At 38.9% G+C, this 21587-nt stretch overlaps 1 pseudogene; it reads left to right on the top strand.

Moving 5' to 3' along the window:
• The first annotated feature begins 6922 nt into the window (after positions 1-6922).
• LOC125095668 (polyadenylate-binding protein 2-like) overlaps positions 6923-21587 on the top strand; it is a 93126-nt pseudogene continuing 78461 nt past the window's right edge.

Here is a 21587-nt window from a genome sequence, read left to right as displayed (position 1 = left end):
GATTTTGACTTAAACATGGAGGTGGAACCACTTATCTCTTCCCCTCCAATGACACTAACATAACAACCGGAACATAACTGTAAAGATATTAGAAAATGTAGAAACTGAAAGCCTGTGGATGAATGGTGAAACCCAATGAAAACAAAGCTTGTCCAGCAGAGAATCCAGAGGCGGGCTAATGTAGTCCCTCTAACCACAAAATTCTCAGGGGTTAGAGCTACCAGCTATTTCTTGGAGAGGGTTGTAAGTGGGGCTGACGGCAAGGAGTTTGATTTAAAGCTTGAATAAGAAACAATGGCATCTCTAGATACTCCCTCTTCTCCTATACAAACCAAAGATGGACCCTTTTCCACAGCAGAATTCAAAGCTTTTCAATCTGGGGAGGTCAGACCAGGAAGTTTCTTGGGGACAACAGATAAAACTGAAGGCAGCATCAAAGCGAGATCCGATATATCTGGTAGAAACATGTGGTTCTGATACCTGATACTGGAAACTCATGTTTCCATTTCCCAGCAGAATATTGGTGCATTCTTCTCTATGGAAATGAAAAGATGTCAATAACCAATATAATTTATTAGCACTAGTAATGTGCTGGGCTCCCTTTTCTTCCTCTGCTTTCTTCATGCACCTGGGTGATCTGACTTCAAAGACCATGCACAGAACCACTACACTCTCCTGACTTACATAAAAGAAGAGAAAATCCTAGATGCTAACAGTTGGGGCAGAGCTCAGCCTACTTACCCACGGTGCTGCCCACTAGTTGACCCACTTGTCAACCCTACTTCTTAGTGCCTTACTCTTCAGAATAAGCAGATAGCCACAAATAACAAGGCAAGCGATGAAAGCCTATAGTACAATCAGAGACTCCAAAATAAACAGGGAAAAAGCACATTGGGAAACAGAAACACTGTAGTGAGCACAAGAAAATTTTAAAACACCTTTAAATTAATACTCTCTGAGACATCTTTGACATAGACCAGGAGGTTCTAAGGAATAACTGTTCAAAGAACAACACAGAGCTCTTGGATACTGAGCTGGGGAAGATGAGTGGGGTTAGTCCACATCCCCTTCATTAATGGCCCACAGCTTGGCTCGTACTTTGCTCTGGGGAGTTGAGAGTTCTCCTGGCATGTCCTTTCAATGTATTCTAACTGTTTGATAACTAGAAGAAAGTCTTATGAGGCTGGTCACAGGATGCCAGAGTTATTGCCTGATTTCAGTGCAGGTGAAGTGTTCTCTGATTTTTGTAACTTTGTGCACATTTCAGAGGTTTTAGGAAAGTGGAATTTCTTTTGAGTGCACCTAAACCACTGAGTTTCTTGGAGTTGCTCTATTTCCTTATTCTTTTTTAGTCCTATGATTAGATATGAAATAAAAGTAGATGCTATGGGATTACATAATAGCATATAATTTATTTTCTATGATTTAAAAATATGCTCATAGCTTGAACACATTGTTTTTCTTCTAGAAATGCTCACTAACACTACCTTGATGTTTCTAAAGGATGCGGTTTTTTTTTTTTTGATTAATCACAGTGCCTTCCACAAACATTCAAAAAATAAAACATAGATGCATAAAATCCTTATTCTTTATTTATATTGTTGCTCATTGAGTAGAGGGATTTCTAGAACAGAGGAATGCATGTTTAGGACTCAGTATCAGTTTTAACTCTACTCAGGTTAACTTACACCAGCATCTTGTAAACCTTTATGTTATTGTTCTACCCCTGAAGACAGAGACCTTCGTGGTGAGCAAGTGCACTTTCAAAGATGCTGCAGTCTTGCAAACCAGTGGCATTATTCCAATGTACCTCATAGGTTGGTTGTTTATGCTGTGCTGCCTTTACTTATCAAATCTTAGCAAAATGTTTATCCAGTTCATTTTGTGTCCTAGTTTATTATTATTCTAGTTATGTTCTGAAGAGTTCAATCTGAAGGGATTATTTTGGGAACATATATAATTATCTAAATTTCTCTTACCAATAACTCTAAAGGGTGTTCGAAATGGCAAATCCACAGAAATATCTTAGGGTGCTAATTGTACATGGTTAAATTCCCCATTTATCTGTTTAAATCCACCGAGAAGATGAACAACACTACAGTATTTGGTATTAAATACTTAGTGTTATCCCATTGTCCGAGGCAACATTATAAATATCTGAATCTTAAACCAGGAAAGCCAAATAAAATTTAAAAAAAAATAAAAACTACATATGCACCGCAAATGATGTTCTCTGTATCAAATAGCAAACTACTTTCCTACAAAACATTTTCTGATTCACATAGTCCATTTAAAACTTCAAATAATAGGCTTTTTTTCCCTTCTAAACCCAGGTATTATTTGTATTTAGGAATTAAAACAAGGCCAATATTAAGGCCCTATTCAATTTTTAACCATTCACAAGAGCGCTGCTAAAATTTAGTGTCTTTTTAAAAAAGATTTATTTATTTGTTTATTTATGTGTTTGAGAGAGAGAGAGAGAGAGGGAGCATGAGTGGGAGGGGCCAAGGGAGATAGAATTCTCAATCAGACTCTGTCCTGAACATGGCCCCCATGCAGGGCTCTATCCCAGGACCCCAACATCATGACCTGAGCCAAAACCAAGAGTTGGATGCTCAACCTACTATGCCACCCAGGTTCCCCTAAAGTTTAGCCTTTGAGAAGCTTTCTCCAACCATCCAGCAATATGTGAGAAGATGTGATATATGGAATAAAATGTGATATATGGAACAAAAATTAGCCCTTCTTAGAATAAGAAATATCTGCTTATAATCCTAATTCTTATTTGACCAGTTTCCGGGTATGGAAAATTCATGCTTAAAGTGAGTCTGTGTATTGCCTTTGAAGATGAGGAAGAAGACTGTTATTGCTGATAACATGCTAAATTAAATCTACTCCATGAGCTTCCCGATGGAAACAGCAAAAATGGATAAATAAAATACTTTCATAAACACCCGTAAAAATGCTCACTGAGTTGGTAGGAAACTAAAGAATCCACAAAGGGTAAAAATACATATACAGATGGGAAAATAGAAGTCAGCGAGCAGCAAAAGCTGTAATTTTCCAAATAGTATCTGGTGTTTTGAGCCAGATACCAAAACAGATACAGTTGGGATGAGTAGGGTGAGCATATATCCTGGTTTACCGAGGACAGCATTAGTTAATATCTGTTGCCCTGGTCTAATTATTAACAGCACCCACTCTTATTCTTAAAAGTGTCTTGAGTGATACATTCTAACTATAAGAGGTAGGACAAAATGTAGGAAACTCAAAAAAGTAGAGATTCCAGTAAGAGATCTTGCAAAACTCTGCATGTTAATGGGCTCTACTTTCCATGTTAGGAAGAATGATAAATAAGGCTACAAAGCAGAAGGGAGCAGCATGTGTAATAGGCTGCATTTATTTTGACAAGGGATAGAAGGAAAACGAATCGCCCCTGAGAAATTATAGTCAGCATCAAGCCCTCATGTAAACTTGCTGTTATCTGCACGTTAAAATTGAAGTTCAAGTGGAGAATTGCACTTAAAGTGATTTCCAGATGGGAAATACCACCAGGCAACTGACAGAGTATATGGGAAACCTCTCTGAAGGGACACAGTTTTAACCTAGGTCTCCAAGAATTCCTAGTGGTAAAATTTCCAAGGAAAATGAGAAACACATTTAAAAAAAATCTCAAGAAATGCCAACAAAAGGACACAATGGGTGAAATATATCAGAGTTGGAGGATAGAAGAATCAGACCATCAAAGGTCTCCTATGTGAGAAATATCAGGAACGGGGTATAAAATAGAATGTGTATTTTGTTTAAAAATTTAAGACAGCTTTGAGAGGAGGAGTGATGAAAAGGAGACGATAAAATGATTGAGCAAATTTAGAAAAACAGACATCTAGAAATAACAAATATAAGTTGAAATAAAAAAATATTAATGGATTGGTAAAACAGAGATTGGACACAGCAAAAAGAAAATTAATTAACTGGAAATGGGATAAGAGAAAAAAAAAAAAAACTACCTAGAATGCAACCCAAAGAAACAAGAAAATGAAAAGTAAAAAAGAGATCTGGAGTGAAGTCTGAGAAGCCCTGCATATACACAAGCAGATATTCTTAAGGAGATGGGAAAGAGAATGGGGAAAAAGCAAAAACGGTTGTGCAATTAGGTCATAACTGTTTTTTGTATCACTTGACAAGCCAACAAATGGATCACATAGAGGAAGGTTTTGCATAGAACAGTGATGAAGGGGCGTCTGGATGGCTCAGTGGGTTAAGCATCCAACTCTTGATTTTGGCTCAGGTCATGATCTCAGGGCTATGAGATCAGGCCCTGCATTAAGCCTCATGTTGGGCTTCGCATTGGGTGAAGATTCTCTCTCTCCCTTTCCTTCTGCCCTTCCCCCCACTCCTCTAAACACACACACACACATAGTGATGAAAATCTGTCATAAAGCAAGGATTGCAATGAACCCAATTCTGTTCACCTGGGAGTTATAAAAGATAAGGAAGTCAGCCAGCCACTAAGTAAATAAGTAAATATCAATCTATCCAAATGAAGTCAAGAAAGAAAGAAGAGGGAAAAAGCAGAAACGTGGGATAAACAGAAGCCATAAAATAAGGTGGAAAAATCAATACAAATATGTCAGTAATTACAATAAATGTGAAAAGACTAAATATCCCAGTTAAAAATAATAGGACTTTCAGACTACACTTTAATTGAATATAATGTACGTTCTTTTAAAGAGACATATCTAAGACATAAAGCAACTTATTAACTTGTGGAAAAATAAAAAAATGCAACATACTTTAACAATGAAATAAGTAGGACTAGAAATTGTTTCAAAACAATAGAACTTTATTACACATTAAAAAAAAAAATCAGTGTGAATGTTCTTGGTCAGAAGATCATTTGTGTCTACACAGTGAGTCAGAGACCCAACAGCTTTTCATTTCATGGGGCCTCCACTGCCCAGGGACCGGGAGGTTTCTTCTTAACCACTTTCCTCACATTCCATCAGCAGTAACTGGTCTAGCTGTAGATCCTCATTATCTGGCTATTGAGGAATTAAAAGACTAGTTATCTGGCAACCATCCCACTCCAATACATAAAAACAGAATAAATTAAAGATATTATCAATGTGAAAGCTCCTTCAGAAAAAGGAAAGGAAAGAAGACAATCATCATGGGAACATTGGAATCCTGCCATAAAGTCATTGGGAAGACTATTTTCCCTTGGCGTGGTGTTCTTTACCTTGATTAGGCTCAATTCTGTTCTCTAGAAGAAACTTCCTTCCCACAGCTCCCTGCTGTCCAGCATATATTTCCTGATTATTCTTCTCTGAGGCAAGGCTTTCAAGCTTTAGCAAGCATCGGAATCCCCTGGAGGGCTTACGGCAGCACAAATTGTTAGGCACCATGCCTATAATTTTTGATTCGGTGAGTCTGGGTGATTTACATTTCTAACAGTTTCCTGGGTGATGGTGAAGCTGTTGGTTTGGGGACCACACTTTGGGAGAACTACTGCCCTAAGGCCCCATCTGAAATGGGCTGGAGGCATACATTCTCCTTGAGGAAGTTGTTTTCACTGCCAGCTTCCTACAGGGGCAAGTTTGGAGGCATGAGAGCTACATTATAGTCCCAGGCTTTTTAAAAACCAGACTTCAGTTTATTTAGCAAGAGAATTCCCACAGATACTTACTAGATTCCTTACCTATTTGCTTCCAGTAAATCCCATGTATGGATAACCATATTGATTCTACCCTGGATCGAATTATCTGATACATATCTTTGCTTTCTGCATCCCACCTCCCATGGTTGACTCTCTCAATGCAATCTTGAGGTTATGTCATAAAATAACCTTGAGTTGAAAAGAAATAACCTTAATGCAATCTTTGCCACAGGGCTTAATCCCTTTGTGTAATTAAGAACCTCTATTGGAACTTTGTTGTTCAAAATCCTTTTTATTCTAACTTTAAAAAAAAAAGATATATTTATTTATTTGAGAGAGAAAGAGTGAGAGCAGGGGGGAGGGGCAGAGGGAGAGAATCTCATGCAGACTCTGCACCAAGCCAGGAGCCTGACTTGGGACTCAGTCTTACAACCTATGAGATCATGACCTGAGCCAAAACCAGTAGTCAGATGTTTAACCAACTGGGTCACCCAAGCACCTCTCATTCAAACTTTTAATCCTGGCTTAGACTGCAGAAACAGTTTTGCCAAGCCCCAGTTTCTAGGCTCTTTCCATAACTTTCCACCTCGGCTCTTGAGTTTGCCACTACTTGCTGGGACACATCTTCTTTTTTACATTTTGCTATAAGCAGTGAACAAAAATGAACACACTAACATTTTTCTAGCTCCTTCCAACTACTGCTTGCAGATCTACACAACTACTAGGCACCAGATACACTTTCAAAATTATAGCAGGTAAAGCTTTATGCTACCATGGAATGGAACTCTGTATTTCTGTCTTGCCTTGTGGATATCCTTGCTCCCTCCCACCCACCTATAATAGATCAATGCTACAAATTTCACAATTTGTTAAGGGGGCTTCCAACTTCAAGATGCCAATTTCCATACTGTTTAGGGTAATGATGGCTGATGAAACAAAGTAGCCCCCAAATGTAGTGGTTAATACAACACAAATCCTATTCCTGCTGAAGTTACTGCCCAGCGTAGGTGTTCCTGGCTGGCAGGCCATTTACCTGCGTGCAGGGATTCAAGCATCTTTGTTCCTTCCATCTGCAGCTTCACCAAATCCTAGTAGAGCAGAGTCCTTGAATCTTTGTGGATGAGGAAAAAGAGAAGGCACACACAACTTCTATTAGTGTCACATCACTTCTACACATATTCCAGGGTCAAGAGGAGGAGGAGTAACTGGGACTGTTTGAGGGTGACCCGGGGAGGAAGGAACCATTGAGGACCCAGAGCTTTAAGTGGTCAAAGCTCAAGATAGGGAGATGGGGGAGGAATCAGAGAAGCTAAAGGAGCTACAGAACGAGGTAGAGAAACAGATGAATATGAGTCCACCTCCAGGCAATGTTGGCCCAGTGATCATGTCCAGTGAAGAGAAGATGGAGGCTGATGCCTCTTCCATCTATGTTGGCAAAGCAGACTATCATGTAACAGCAGAAGGGCCTGAAGCACTCGTTCATGGCTGTGGTTCAATCAACTGCATTACCTTACTCTGTGACAGGTCTAGTGGCCATCCTAAAGTTTTTGCATATGTAGAGTTCTCAGACAAAGAGTCAGTGAGGACTTCCTTGGCCTTAGATGAGTCCCTATTTAGAGGAAGACAAATCAAAGTGATCCCAAAATGAACCAATGGCCCAGGGTTTCCCATGAGCCTGAGACCATGCTGGACCACCAACTACAACAATTCCCTCTCTCCATTCTACAATGGTTTTACAGCAGGCCCTGGGGTTGCGTCTACAGGGGCCAGGCTAGAGCAACATCATGGTATTCCCTTTACTTTAAAAAAAGTGTGTATTAGGAGGTGAGAGGGGGGAAAAAGAGGAAAGAAGGTAAAAGAAAAAGAATTAAAAAAAAAAAAGAAGATGACCTTGATGGAAAAAAATATACATATATTTTTTTTTTAGAAAAAGAGTCATTGGATTCCATCTCCATGCAAAGATGAATGAATGAATGAATGAATTAATTAATAACTAATTGCTGACTAAGAAGCTACTTCCCCACAGTAACTATCTTCAGAAAGGGGAGAGGAGCATGACGTAGGGGGAGCCTGCAGACAATCAAATTTCCTTGCCACAAATATGAAAGATAACACAGTAACACTTCAGAAGGCAAAGGAGTCTGTCTTAAAAAATCTGAAAAAGGAAAGGATCTTTAAACGAGCCACAAGAGTTGCAACCCTTTAAATGGATAAATTCGGGCCACCTGGGTGGCTCAGTGGCTTAAAGCCTCTGCCTTCAGCTCAGGTCATGATCCCAGGGTCCTGGGATCCAGCCCTACATGGGGCTCTCTGCTCAGCAGGGAGCCTGCTTCCCTTCCTCTCTCTCTGCCTACCTCTCTGCCTACTTGTGATCTCTATCTGTCAAATAAATAAATAAAATCTTTTTAAAAAAAGTTATTTAAATGGATAAATTCAACACATAAAAAATGAAGATCTTCTATTCATCAAAACACACCATAAAGAGAGCAAAAGACAAGTCTCAAATGTATTGAAATGCTGTCTTAGAAGATATTTGCTGTAGACACAACTGACCCTACATATCCAGAATACACCAAAAAAAGTCCTTACAAGTGAAGAAAAGGGATAATTCAGTAGAAACAATAAGTAAAAATACAGAGCCATTTCCCAGAAGTAGCGTGATTGGCCGACAAAGATATAGAAAGCAGTTTCAACTCATTGGTATTCAGGGAAATGCAAAATTGGACAGCAGAGAGCGGCCATTTCAATTCCAGCAGATTGGTTAAGAGTTTGAAAGTTGGACAATGCAAAGTATCAGTGAGGAGATGGAGCAAAGGGAATTCTCTTACAAGAAAAACCATTCATACGCTAATTTGTAAACAGGGATTGACATTGCCTCATAAAGGAAGTGGGTATGGGAGAGGGGCCCTTGTTTTCTCATTGTTCAGTAGTAAACTGTGTTTATGTGTGTGTGAGAGAGAGAAAGACAGAGACAGAGAGAGAAGAGAGATCTATTTCACAATATAAACACTGACCACCGAACTCTTGCAAATGCGATGGAAGAATTATGGAAAAGATGGTGGTCAGTTACATTGGGCACATTTGTGACATCTCATACTGCCTCTTCCCAGGCCACCTATTTAAAAGTGGCCCTTTCTTCTATCACTGGATAAGCAATGGCTAGCATTTCCTCAGATCCACGTGAAATGCCGGCCTCAAATCCACCCCATCTTTTCAGTCTTCTGAGTCCTGGGGACCACAGGAGGAGAGAGCCGAGCAATGGAATCTTTTCCATCCCAACGCACAGCCCTCTGCACGGACCTCATGGAGTCAACACACCTTCTGTTGATGTCAGAGGGGTTAATTAAGAAGAGTTGGTGTCATTTCCAATAATTACGAGAGATCAAAATTTACAGAAGGCGCTCCGAGGGCCTGGAGGCTCTAGCAAACAAATCTGCCTCTGGCCACACGGCCACAGATGTTACACCTCAGAATGGATTTTTCAAATCACCGTGGAAGGCCGGAATAGGAGGATGAAGTTGGTTCCCACCTCGTGCGCCGGACTTGAAAATGGGAAAAAGGGCCCCACAAAATGCCATATGGCTGTACTCAGCGGTCTTAAAGATGGACACAATTCATTTTCCATTTCTCAGAGGAGTGAAATTTAGAGCTTTTTCTCCAGCAGCCAGGATTTAAGGACAGAAATAGGCTCTTCCCTGTCAACTTTCAAACTGAAATAACCAATTCTTATAATAAACTATCAAATGCAGTCTAAAAGAGGCAGAATTTTACACAGCCCTGTGCTGGGGAGCACAGGAAAAGAGGTCGGAAAAAATAAATTGGAAGTTTGCGCCTGTCTCTGTGGAACGTGAGGTGAAGCCATTCCAGAATTTTCCTCTCTCTGAAGGCGCTCTCCAAACCATTTCAGATACTACGAGCACAGCAGGCTCTTCTTTATCCCCCTCAGGCGAAATTTTGCTCCCTAATTGCACATTACTTTGCCTCAAATGCTGGAAACAAAATAACCACTAGAGGGCATAGAAAACCTTATTAGAAATAAAAGTGCCTCAGAGAAAACCCTCAATATCTGAAAAAAATGAAAAGCTTAAATGCTGTCTTAGCCAAAGACAGCTGGGAAAGGCAAAGTGAGGGTGCATTTTAAAAATACAATCTCTTTCTATAAAATATGATCCTCCTTTTGGAATATGAATTAAATAGACAAATTTGGTACATGGGCGCAGTTTCCCACTGATGTGAAACAATTTCTAACCTACCTTACAATTTAGATTAGCTCGTAGGTATCAGTGGCTTTCCTCCAGAAAGTGGCTATTAAACATTACAGTACTATTGGTTTGCAAAACCAACACTTTCCTAATTCCTAATTCACTGTTCTTGGAAGCTTCCAAGAGACCCCTGAACCATAAGAGGTGGAGGTCTAGTGTATGGAGATTTTTGGGGGGAAACAGTAGGATCATCTGTTTTAAGAATCTGATTGTGCACTGAACTCACTGGGATATAAAGCAATGATCATTGAGCTAGCTAATCCTTCCTCTGGTTGATTTATGGTCCTTCCTTGCACTGATGCTGGTGGGAGTGATTGGAGGTGGTTGTGGTGTTCATCTTGGGTCTGTGGGTCTTCAGGATGTAAGAAATGCATGTCAGCTTTGGAATTCTGCTTGGTAATAAAAATGAATTGCTAAACCATGCTATGACTTCATTTGCCAACTACATTCCTTCTGTGTCTGCTGAAGTACAAAATATTCCAAGGGTGCTAAAATCAGTGTGAGCTACAAGCAAACTGTTTTTTTTTTTTCCTTAAAAATCTTTTTTTCTCTTAAAACTCATATGATTTTTGTACTTTATTTTATTTTATTATTTTTTACTATGTTATGTTAGTCACCATATAGTACATCATTAGTTTTTAATGTCGTGTTCCATGATTCATTGTTTGCATAGAACACCCAGTGCTCCATGCAATACATGTCCTCCTTTAATACCCATCACTGGGCAAACCCATCCCCCTATCCCCCTCCCCTCCAAACCCTCAGTTTGTTTCTCAGAATCCACAGTCTCTCATGGTTCATCTTCCCCTCTGATTTCCCTCCCTTCATTTTCCCTTCCTTCTCTTAATGTCCTCCATGCTATTCCTTATGTTCCACAAGTAAGTGAAATCATATGGTAATTGACTTCTCTGCTTGACTTATTTCACTCAACATAATCTCCTCCAGTCCCATCCACACTGATGCAGAAGCTGGGTATCCATCCTTTCTGATTCAGACCATCAGAAAGGTCCATATACACATATTTCATTGTGTATATGGAACACATCTTCTTTATCCATTCATCTGCTGAAGGGCATCTCGTCTCTTTCCACAGTTTGGCTATTGTGGACATTGCCGCCTTGAACATTGGGGTACAGATGGCCCTTCTTTCTACTACATCTGTATTTTTGGGGTAAATATGCAGTAGTGCAATTGCTGGATCATAGGGTACCTCTATTTTTAATTGTTTGAGGAACCTCCACACTGTTTTCCAAAGTGGCTGCAAACTCTTAATAAGTATGGATGCATCAGGAAGACGGGGTTGTGCCCCGAGGCTGCACTTGCCTGGGGAAGAATGAGGCAGAGGGTGTGGCCTGGAGAGGAGATGCTGGGGGAAGTTTGGTTTATTCCAACAGTTAATCATTTGTTTTAAATCTGGAGGGAAGTGGAAGTCAAAGGAGAAATTGTCAAGGAAGAATAAAAAGTTATCTTGTGAGTTATTTGGTTACATAGAGCTTGTGGCAGAATGGAAAGAAAAAGGAGAATGAAAAATGAAACAAAAGGAGATAACATGTTATGACAGAGCATATGTCGATAATATTTCAACCTGGAGACGGCTCTTATCTTTTGTCTTATCTTCAGGGATGGAAATATGGATGAAGTGGAGAGAAGCTTTTGGAAGAGATTCTCATCTCTAGTGACAGGTACAGTTTCCACACCAAAGAATTCAGTGGAATCTCATCTGAAATTCCCTTGAGTGTCAGAAACATCCCAAGTGAGCAGAAATTTTGAGGATTAGGTTTTCTCCTGAAAAGGCAGTCCATATGCTTCCGTCTTTACTGCGTGCTCACTTGGTATGTACAATAGTGGAGACGTTTCAAGTCAGAGTTAAGAGGAACCATTAGACCATAGAATAACGATGATGGTAATGATTACAATGATGACAGCAAATTCTTTAGAGGGCTTAGTTGTAAGCATTTTACATATATCAACTAATTTAGTCCTTACAATGACCCTACAAATTAGAAATTACTATTATTATCCCCATTTTATAGATGGCACTGAAGCACAGAGAGATTAGGAAACTCACCCAAGGTCATGGGAACAATAAACAGTGGAAACGGAATTGACCTCAAGGAATCTACCTCAGGCTCTACAGTTTCAACCACTGGCCAAACTGTTTTTCCAATAAATAAATATGCTTTGCTAGCATTTTAATTGTCTGTTATTATATTACATTACTTTTTAATACTTTATTGTCTATTAGCACTTGTGTGAATGAAAGGTAGTAACCTGTAAAACCTTGTAGTTCAGGTGTTCTGTACCAACTGATGGACCCTTGCATGGGTTAAAAAGAATACCCTCATAGAAGAGTGAGCAGTAAATAAATACCCATGTCTGCATGCGGTTTCATCCTGATTGTGTATTTTAAAATATACAGTGGTGTCTCAAATAGTTAATTCTAAGGAAACAGATCTCAACAATGTTCTTCATATTAGAACATGCCAGAAATGTTTAGATTCCTAGTCACCTGGAAGAAATAGTTTGGGGAAGTCCTAAAGCAAGTTCAGACAACTGGTGTCACCAACTCAGCATGTCTCATCTCCTGCATTATCTTATTCCCACATCTTCCTCTTCCAGACTTTTCCTCATACTTATGACTGTAGACAATTTGCTCTAGCCAAGCAGTCCAGAAACTTTCATAAGAGAGATACCACACAGTGTTGAAGCTTCCTCTGAAGGTAAGTTTCCCTCCCGATAGTCATATTTAAGTAGAGCTTAATTTAAAACTTGATGACTTTGATCGAACCTAATGGAACTTCTCAACCAGAAAATACTGAAGGAATGCCATGAGCCACTGTTTGCATTGGCTTAGTTCACCTGTTCCCATACTTCTCCCCACCAAAATAGAAGACTTCAAAATATAGGTTTTCTATTTAGTCCAATCATATGAATTCATGCACTTTTCTTATTACATTTATTTGAGCATCCCCCTGAAATTTTCTAATCATTTCTTTCAGATAATTCTTTAGACATTAAAGAGGTTTCAAAAACCATAATACAATGCTCCCCTTTTCACAAGTATTTTCTGCTTTGCTCAATATAGTTATCTTTCAGAAATATGCATTATTTATGTTAACATGTGATGGGTTTATTGTCATTATTAAGTTAATAAATACATGAAAAACTTTTTTTTGCTTTAATATCTAATATCTAATATCACATGGATAGATATAATCAGAGTTCTTTGAAGTCCTCAGAAGATATTTTACGAGTTGAGAGTGGTCATGAAGACCAAAGAGTTTAAAGACTTCTGTTTCAGACAGTTGACTTTAATGGTTGCAACCTCTGTGCCATCAGGGAATGGTGCCACCTTACAGTGCCAAGACCATAGGGCTGGAATCTACAGACCTGATTGTGATTGGGACTGCCCATTTATTAGGAGGCGAGCCCTCCATCCTTTCACCTGTAAGGCAGAGATCATAATAACTATTTCTAGGAATGTTAGAAAGCTGGTGTAAGTTGCCCCAGGTAATGTGCCTAGCCCAGTGCCTGGAATCAAGTAGGCAAGAAATATACAGTAGCTTCCTTCCCCTCTGTTTGACTCGAGGTGGACTGGTATCCATCTTACCATTACATCATATTGTCTTTAAATCCTTTATTTTTACCCCAAGAGTATAACAAAGAACACCTGCTTATCTCTTTCCTAGTTAGTACTCTTTCTAAATCTCTCTTCATGACAAAATCTTCAAACCAAAATGACAACTTACATTTATATAACATTTGCTATACACTGGGTATCGCTGTCAGTACTCCTGTCTTCATTCACTGAATCCCAGCTACAAACCCAAGACTTAGGAGCTATTAGGTTGAGCACGGTTTTACAGGAGAATAAACTTAAGTATGGATAGCAACTAAGATCACCCAACCAACAGATGCTAGGCTAGAGTCTGCACTTGAACTCGGGCTGTTTCCAGATTCTGTGGGCTTGACTTCTACTCCCAGTGCCAAATACTTTCTAACGGCTCTTAAAGAACTCTCTACGGGACCCCACTGGTTTTGTACATATCCAGTCAAAATATGACTAATGGTGAATTGACTTAATAATATCAATATCTGCTCAGTTGAGAAATTATAACAGTGTCTTCTCTCTTGTATTGGTGTCTCCGTTGCAAAACAGATAGACCTGTCCTCATTGAAATAGGGTAGGACTGACAAACCCATGCTTGTTCTTCTAGGTGATAGCTCTCTGGAACTGCTGTTACTTAAACACAATCAGAAAATTGCCTCTGGCAGATAAACAGGAACAATTTAATATTTTCCTTCCAAATAATTGCATTTCAATCAATTGATTGGACTAAGCCCTCGACATCAATCGCTACTTGACAGCCCGTGTTGGCCATCTTTAAGTTGTCGGGTTTGGAGAGACTGGGTGTTTGATACTTTTGCTTCTGTTGGCATGTGTGTATCCACAGATACTGGAAACTTCATTTTAATAACATAATTACATAAATATATGACACACGTTGTGTTATGCACTCAAGTAGTGATTTCAAAACACATTGTAATTTTTAGAACAGACGCTACAAAACTGCTGGAAGAATCCAAACAAGCCATTGTTTGGTGCCATGAGAATACTTCTCTTAATTTGCTTTTTTCCCTTCTCACCTAGGTGTTAAACGACTGTCATTATCTATGTCATCTCCAGTGCCTAATCAAGTTAATTCAGAACACCAAATATTTTTCTACAATAGGACATAACTTGTGCTAGTTTCCCCAAGCTCAGTGGAAAGTTTAGAGTCACAGAATATTAAAGCTGGAGGGGCCCTGAGGGACCATCTAGTTTCTCCCTCTAATTTTACAGGTGGGGAAAATTACTGGTATAAGGTTCACGTGGGGTCTATGGTTCAGGCAGGGATTTGGAATGGGGGAAGGATGGCATTTCTATTTCTATTTAAATCTCCTTGCCAACTCTGGTGACCCAGTTTCTTCAGAATTCTTTTTTCTCTGATCTCTGTGCCTTTCTCTCAGTCTTGCTCACACGAGGGGTCATAGATCTGTCTCCTTCACACTCCAAAAGTTCCACTCACATCATGGTGCCACAGAGAGGAGGTTTTCACTGGAGGTAAGTGGTACTAACAGCAGGGGGCATTGCGTCTCATGACCACGTGGTCGATGAATTTGAATTGAATATTAGATCCGTCTTTTTGTAAATGTCCCTGCTTTGTCTGGTGACGTACATTCCTACCTTCTACCCTACCCCATCCTCTTGATGTCTTCAGCCCATCCCCCAACCTCTCTGCCCTCGCTTCTCTCCCAGCTCCGTATTGCTTTCTGTGGATCACAGTTTTTTCATCTGTCTCTGTGTCATTCCTATTTTCTCCTGAGGCCTTATTTTCTGTTAGCTGCAGCTTTTCAGTATATTTTTCTAAATAAAAATGGTTCTTTCCCTAATGGGAAATCTGGTGCCAATGACAAAATAATACTATTATTTTTACCCAGTTACCTCAAAACTGAAATATATTAAAGAGTATTTTGAACAAGGAGGCAAAAGCACTTAGTTCTCTTAGGAAAGTTCATCTATGGCAACATTTGCTCTGGGAAACGAAGGAGGCAAGACGGGACAGGAAAGCACAGGCAAGTAGAGTCACCTGGAGGCAAATATAGAACAAGCAGCGATCTGTAGGGCACAGAGGGTGCCTGAAATTCACAGCTCCTATGGCTGTGGGATATGATAGGCAGATGGATGGAGGGGCAGACAGCAAAGGGTCTTTATGTCATTGTAAAGTATTGAGGTGAGGGGGGTGGAGCACAAGGTACCAGGATCTGCTCTTCTGGATCTTTGACTTCTCTAGGAACCATACTGTCCATCCACTCTGCTATGACCATGGCTGCCATATCTTTTTCTTGGACTATTACATCACTTTGAGGTACAGAGACAAGTCAGAACAGGATATCTTGGCACATGGACTGTTAACTCAGGAAAGTTAGAGGAAAAATGTGTGGAGGAATGACGGGAGATGAGAAGAAGAGACAAGCAGGGCCAGGGCTCTTTCTAAGGCTGATTCTGCATCCGCTCAACTCTTAGATCACAGCTAAACCAGATGATGGTCTACCCGAATCTGTGTATTCAACCTCTAGGAGAGGACATATGTACCATCAAAACCTTTCTCCCCACTCACCTCTGAAAGAAACATGAAAAATTTATGATTCTAGCAAATTTTTAGTATAGCACAAAACTTTCTTTTAAAAATGACTATCAAAATAACAATATTTCATTGATACAGATCAAAGAAACTAGTAGAGATGCTCCACATTTACAAGAACTGGTGGTAATGATGTTTGGTTATTCTAGACCATCTGTGCGAACATGGAGATAGCCTCATTATATGTAAACATATACTAATACCAGTTATTAAAATTTGATTCTCTTTGTAGTGTATTCAAACAAAATGAGAAGCAGAGAAGCTAAGGTGCATTTTCTATGAATGTGGAATCAGGAAAATAATTAGATGTGAACAGAAACTGTAGAGTTTAAACTTTTTTTCTGGGATAACTATAACTTTTTAAAAAAATTATTTACTTATTTGAGGGAGAGAAAGAGAGAGGGAGCGGGGGGAAGGGCAGAGGGAGAGGGACAAGCAGACGCTGTGCTGAGAGTGGAGACAGACGTGGGGCTCAATCTCATGACCCTGAGTTCATGTCCTGAGCCGAAACCAAGGGGCGAATGCTTAATCCACTGAGCCATCCAGGCACCCCAGAAATACCTGTAATTTTTACTAGAATATCCAAGATGTCTTATAGATTAACTAGCTACTGGCCTAACCATAATCACCCAGAGCTGGCAATGTTCTGTAGGAGAAAGTTCAGAGTCATCAGAACAAGCTGCCTTTAGATGTGTTCTCTGTCACACCTTGCTATGCTATTGTACTGACTGAGTAAGATCTTCTCTCTCAGGTCCCTGACATTGACTAAGCCTGTAATAAATGACAGCTTCCTGTCCTTGTTGGGTGGGAAAGCCCTCTGCCACCTCCACTGGAGGTTTATTTTTCTGACTTATGTTTCGACTCTTTTTGCGGTTATAGAAAATATGGCAACAGTTTGGGGGTCCCCGGGACCTGTTAAGCTCTATGCATCACAGTTTTTCATGTGTATATGCCTACATTTTTTTAATACTCAGAACTATCCTGTACTATGGGTTTTACTGTCCTCATTTTACAGATGAGGCAAAAGCATCATTGCATGTGTGCTCAAGAAAGACTGGAGAAGAGATGAGTGAAAGAACTAATATTTAGTTCAGGTTCTTGGTTCTCCAAAGCTAGTCCTCTTCTTGTACCTTCCTGTTTTCATGCCATCAGCTTTTCCCCCTGGGACTCATAAGCCAGCTGAAGAGCCTTAGCCTTTTCCTTACCATATACTGAAAAGAGATGTCCAAGATTTTGAATCATCTCAGTTTGGGTTTTAGAGTTGAAGCACATTTACTATTCACTCACTAGCATTTGAAATGCCTCTGAAGATAGGTGTTCCTCCCTTTGCAGAAGCTGCTGAAACCATGCACAGTGATTTGAATAATCAATAGGAAAAAAAAATCATGATTGTTCCTTGGCCTTTAAAAATTTATGTTGAAACATTAAGCACTCCCTTATGTCAGTTGTAAAACGTCAGAAACATTGAGGCTGAAAGTGTTTTCTTCGTTAAAAAATGTATCAAGAGCAGTTTGAAGAGTGCTTACTTTCTTCTCGTGGTAGAACTTAGAACATGGAATAAGCCTCTTTCCTACACCTTGTTGAATTGTCATCCTCCTTCCTAAGCTTGGATCTGCTTTCAACATTGTGTTCTTTGTGCCTTCAGTGTCATGAAACACCTCTGAGAAATCCTTTCACGTGACATTTTTTCACCAGCTCTGCTTCCTCTGGGACATGTTTATTTTTTCATTACAACCATTTTCCTCATTTATGCTGATAAGTTCACTTTCAATAAGTTCCTTTTGCTGCACATTCAGAGTCTCTCAAGTGGAGGCAGAACCAACTTTCCTGTGTCTAGCTTTTGCTTCTATAATTCCCTTTTGTTTGATTTAAATTTCACTTACATTTGTACCAGTTTTCATTTCTTTGTTGGCCATCTTTGTTTTCAGTTTCCTCTTTAGATCACCCTCACTGGTAAAGGCAAATATACACATACATACAAAATACTGTGATGGAGGTATGTAACCCACTTTTAATTCTAATATAAAAATTAAAAGATAAAAGTATTAAGAATAACCACAAATACAGAAAATTTCCAGTGGATATACACTATAAAAGATGCAAGTATAGGGTCTAAAAGGGACAGCATAGGGAATATGGTCAATGGTATTGTAATAGTATCTTATGGTGACAGATAGTGGTTAGGCTTGTGGTGAACAGAGCATAATGTACAGACTTGTCGAATCACTATGTTGTAACCTGAAATGAACGTGACACTGTGTTTGAATTATATTTTTTTAAAAAGATGCAAGTATGACATCAATAACATAACAAAAAGATGTAAGAATGACATCAATACTTCAACTTAAAAAAAGGGTATAACCAAGATGCCCTTCAACAGATGAATGGATAAAGAAGATATGGTCCATGTATCCTATGGACTATTATGCCTCCATCAGAAAGGATGAATACCCAACTTTTGTATCAACACGCACAGGACTGGAGGAGATTATGCTGAGTGAAATAAGTCAAGCAGAGAAAGTCAATTATCATATGGTTTTACTTACTTGTGGAGAATAAGGAATAACACGGAGGACATGGGGAGATGGAGAGGAGAAGGGAGTTGGGGGAAATCGGAGGGGCAGACAAACCATGAGAGACTGTGGACTTGGAGAGACAAACTGAGGGTTTTGGAGGGGAGGGAGGTGGGGAGCTGGGTGAGTCTGGTGGTGGGTATTAAGAAGGGCACATATTGCATGGAGCACTGGATGTGGTGAATAAACAATGAATTCTGGAACACTGAAAATACATTTTAAAAAAATAAATAAGTAAAAATTTAAAAAAGAAGGATAGAAGTGTGACATCAACAACATCAAGGGGAAGGGCCAACATGTAGGGATTTTTTATGTGATTGAAGTTGTTACCAGCTTAAAATAAACAGTTGTAACTATGAGATATTTTATGTAAGCTTCATGGTAACTACAAAGAAAAAACCTATAGTAGATATACACAAGAAAAAGAGAGAAAAAAATCAAAGAATATCACTACATGAAAAATGTCAACAAATCACAAAGGAACATGTCAGGAGAGGAAAAGAGGGAGGGATGAAAGAACCACAAATCAATCAGAAAAAAACTGGCAGAATGGTAATGGTAAGTCCTTACCTAGCAATAATTCTTCTGAACATAAATGGATACCACTCTCCAATTAAAAGATGCAGAATGAAATCAGGAAGTGTGATGACTACAGTTTTGTTTTTCTTCTTCAAAACCGCTTTATCTTTTCAGGTTTTTGTGATTCCACATGAATTTTAGGATTGCTTTTTCTTTTTTTATGAAAAATGCTGTAAAAATTTTGATAGGGATTGCATTGGTTCTGTAGATTTGGGGGGCAGAGGTAGCATGGACATTTTAACACTATTGATTTCCCCAATGCATTAATATGAGATATTTTCCCATTCATTTGTATCTTCTTCAATGTTTTTCATCAATGTTTTATAATTCTCAGTATATAGATCTTTTACCTCCTTGGTTAAATTTATTCCTAAGTAGTTAGTCTCTCTGATGCTACTGTAAATTATTTCAAATTGTATTACAAAGCTATACTAATAGAATAGGTACATATGGTGCTGACATAAAAATAGACACAAAATTAATGGAACATAATAGAAAGCCCAGAAATAAACCCACACATATACAGTCAATGGATCTTTGGCAAGAGTGCCAAGAATAATCAGTGGAACAGGGCAGTATCTTTATGAAATGGTGTTGGAAAAACTGGATATTCAAATGAAAATGAATGAAATTAGACCTTTATTTTACATCATACATAGAACTCAACTCAAAATGGATTAAAGATTTCAACATAACTACAAAAGTACTAGGAGAAAATATAGGGAAAAATCTTCTTTAACATTGGTTATGGCCATGATTTCTTGTATATGACACCAAAACCACAAGCAACAAAAACAAAAACAGACCAACGGGACTATGTCAAACTAAAAAGTTTTGTTCAGTAATGAAAACAATGAATATAGTGAAAAGACAACCTATGGAATAAAAGAATTAGAGAAGATACTTGCAAACCATATAGCTCTTAATGGGTTATTATCCAAAATATAAAAGGAACTCATACAAGTCAATAGCAAAAAAACAAGCAACCCAATTTAGAAATGGGTAAAGGACCAAACAGACATTTTCCCAAGGAAGACATAAACAGCCAGTGAAAAGATGCTCAATATCACTGATTATCTTGGAAATGCAAAGCAAAAACAGAATGAGACATCATCATCTCCACACCAGTTAGGATGCCTAGTATTTTAAAAAAAATAAAAAAATAAAAAAGACAAGTGTTGGTAAGGGTGTGGAGAAAAGGAAACCCAAATACACTGTCTGGGGGAATGTAAAATGGTGCAACCACTACAGAAAGCAGCATGGAAGTTCCTCAAGAAATTAAAAATGTAAGTACCATATGATCCAGCAACCCTACTCCTAGGCATACATTGTGAAGAATTGAAGTCAGGATCTCTAAGTGATATCTGTGCTCCCATGTCATGGTCGCACTATCCACAACAGCCAAATTATAGAAACAACCAAAAATGGTCATTGACAGATGCATGGATAAAGAAAATGTGGAATATTAGTCAGCCTTAAAAGTAAAGGAAATACAGCCCCCTGTGATAACCTGAATGAACCTGGAGGACATTTTGCTAAGTGACATAAGCCAGTCACATAAGGACACATACTGTATGATTCCACCCACAGGAAGTACCTAAACTAATAAACTTGATGCATGGACTAGAATGGTGGTTCTCAGGGACCAGGGAGAGGGGCAAATGAGGAGCTGTTCAATTGGTCTAAAGTTTCAGTTATGCAAATACTTCTAGAGATCTGAGGTCCAACATAACACCAATATGTATTATGCACTTAAAAATTTAAAAGCATAGCTCTCACTATTTAAAAGCATAGTATTCTCACTCCTCCACTGCAAAAAATAAAATAAAATAAAATAAAATCCCTAGAAGGCCAAAAGGACAGACGCCAACTTTGGAAGCTTTGGATATGTCTATTACCTTGATTACGGTGATGGTTTCGTGGGTATATACATATGTTCAAACTCATCAAACTATATACATTAAATATGTGTAGATTATTATATATTGACTATAATAAAGCTATTTTTTTAAAAAAGTCAGCTAAGTGTAGAAAAGGAAAAGTGAATTTCTTGGAGACCCTCAGAGGCTTGTTCCTGCTTCAAGGACCCCATGAAATAGTTGTCCTCTGTCTTTACAACACACATTTTTAACTCTGCTCTTTGGAGAATTATTACCATGATCATGTATTTACCCAGTTCTTGGAGTCAATGAAAAAATTGCTTTCACTAATATTTACTTACTGCTGTTAACAGATCTAAATGTTGAATGGCAGCTGGCCACCTCACTTTCCATTGGGAGCTTTTATCTTCTTTTAGAGACAAGTTTGTTTGACTATGTCATCCCAGACT

The sequence above is a fragment of the Lutra lutra genome, chromosome 3, assembly GCF_902655055.1.
Source record: "Lutra lutra chromosome 3, mLutLut1.2, whole genome shotgun sequence".
In the NCBI taxonomy this organism is placed as follows: Eukaryota; Metazoa; Chordata; class Mammalia; order Carnivora; family Mustelidae; genus Lutra; species Lutra lutra.
The sequence above is the reverse complement of the archived record's forward strand: the minus strand, read 5'-3'. Positions and strand labels throughout refer to the sequence as shown.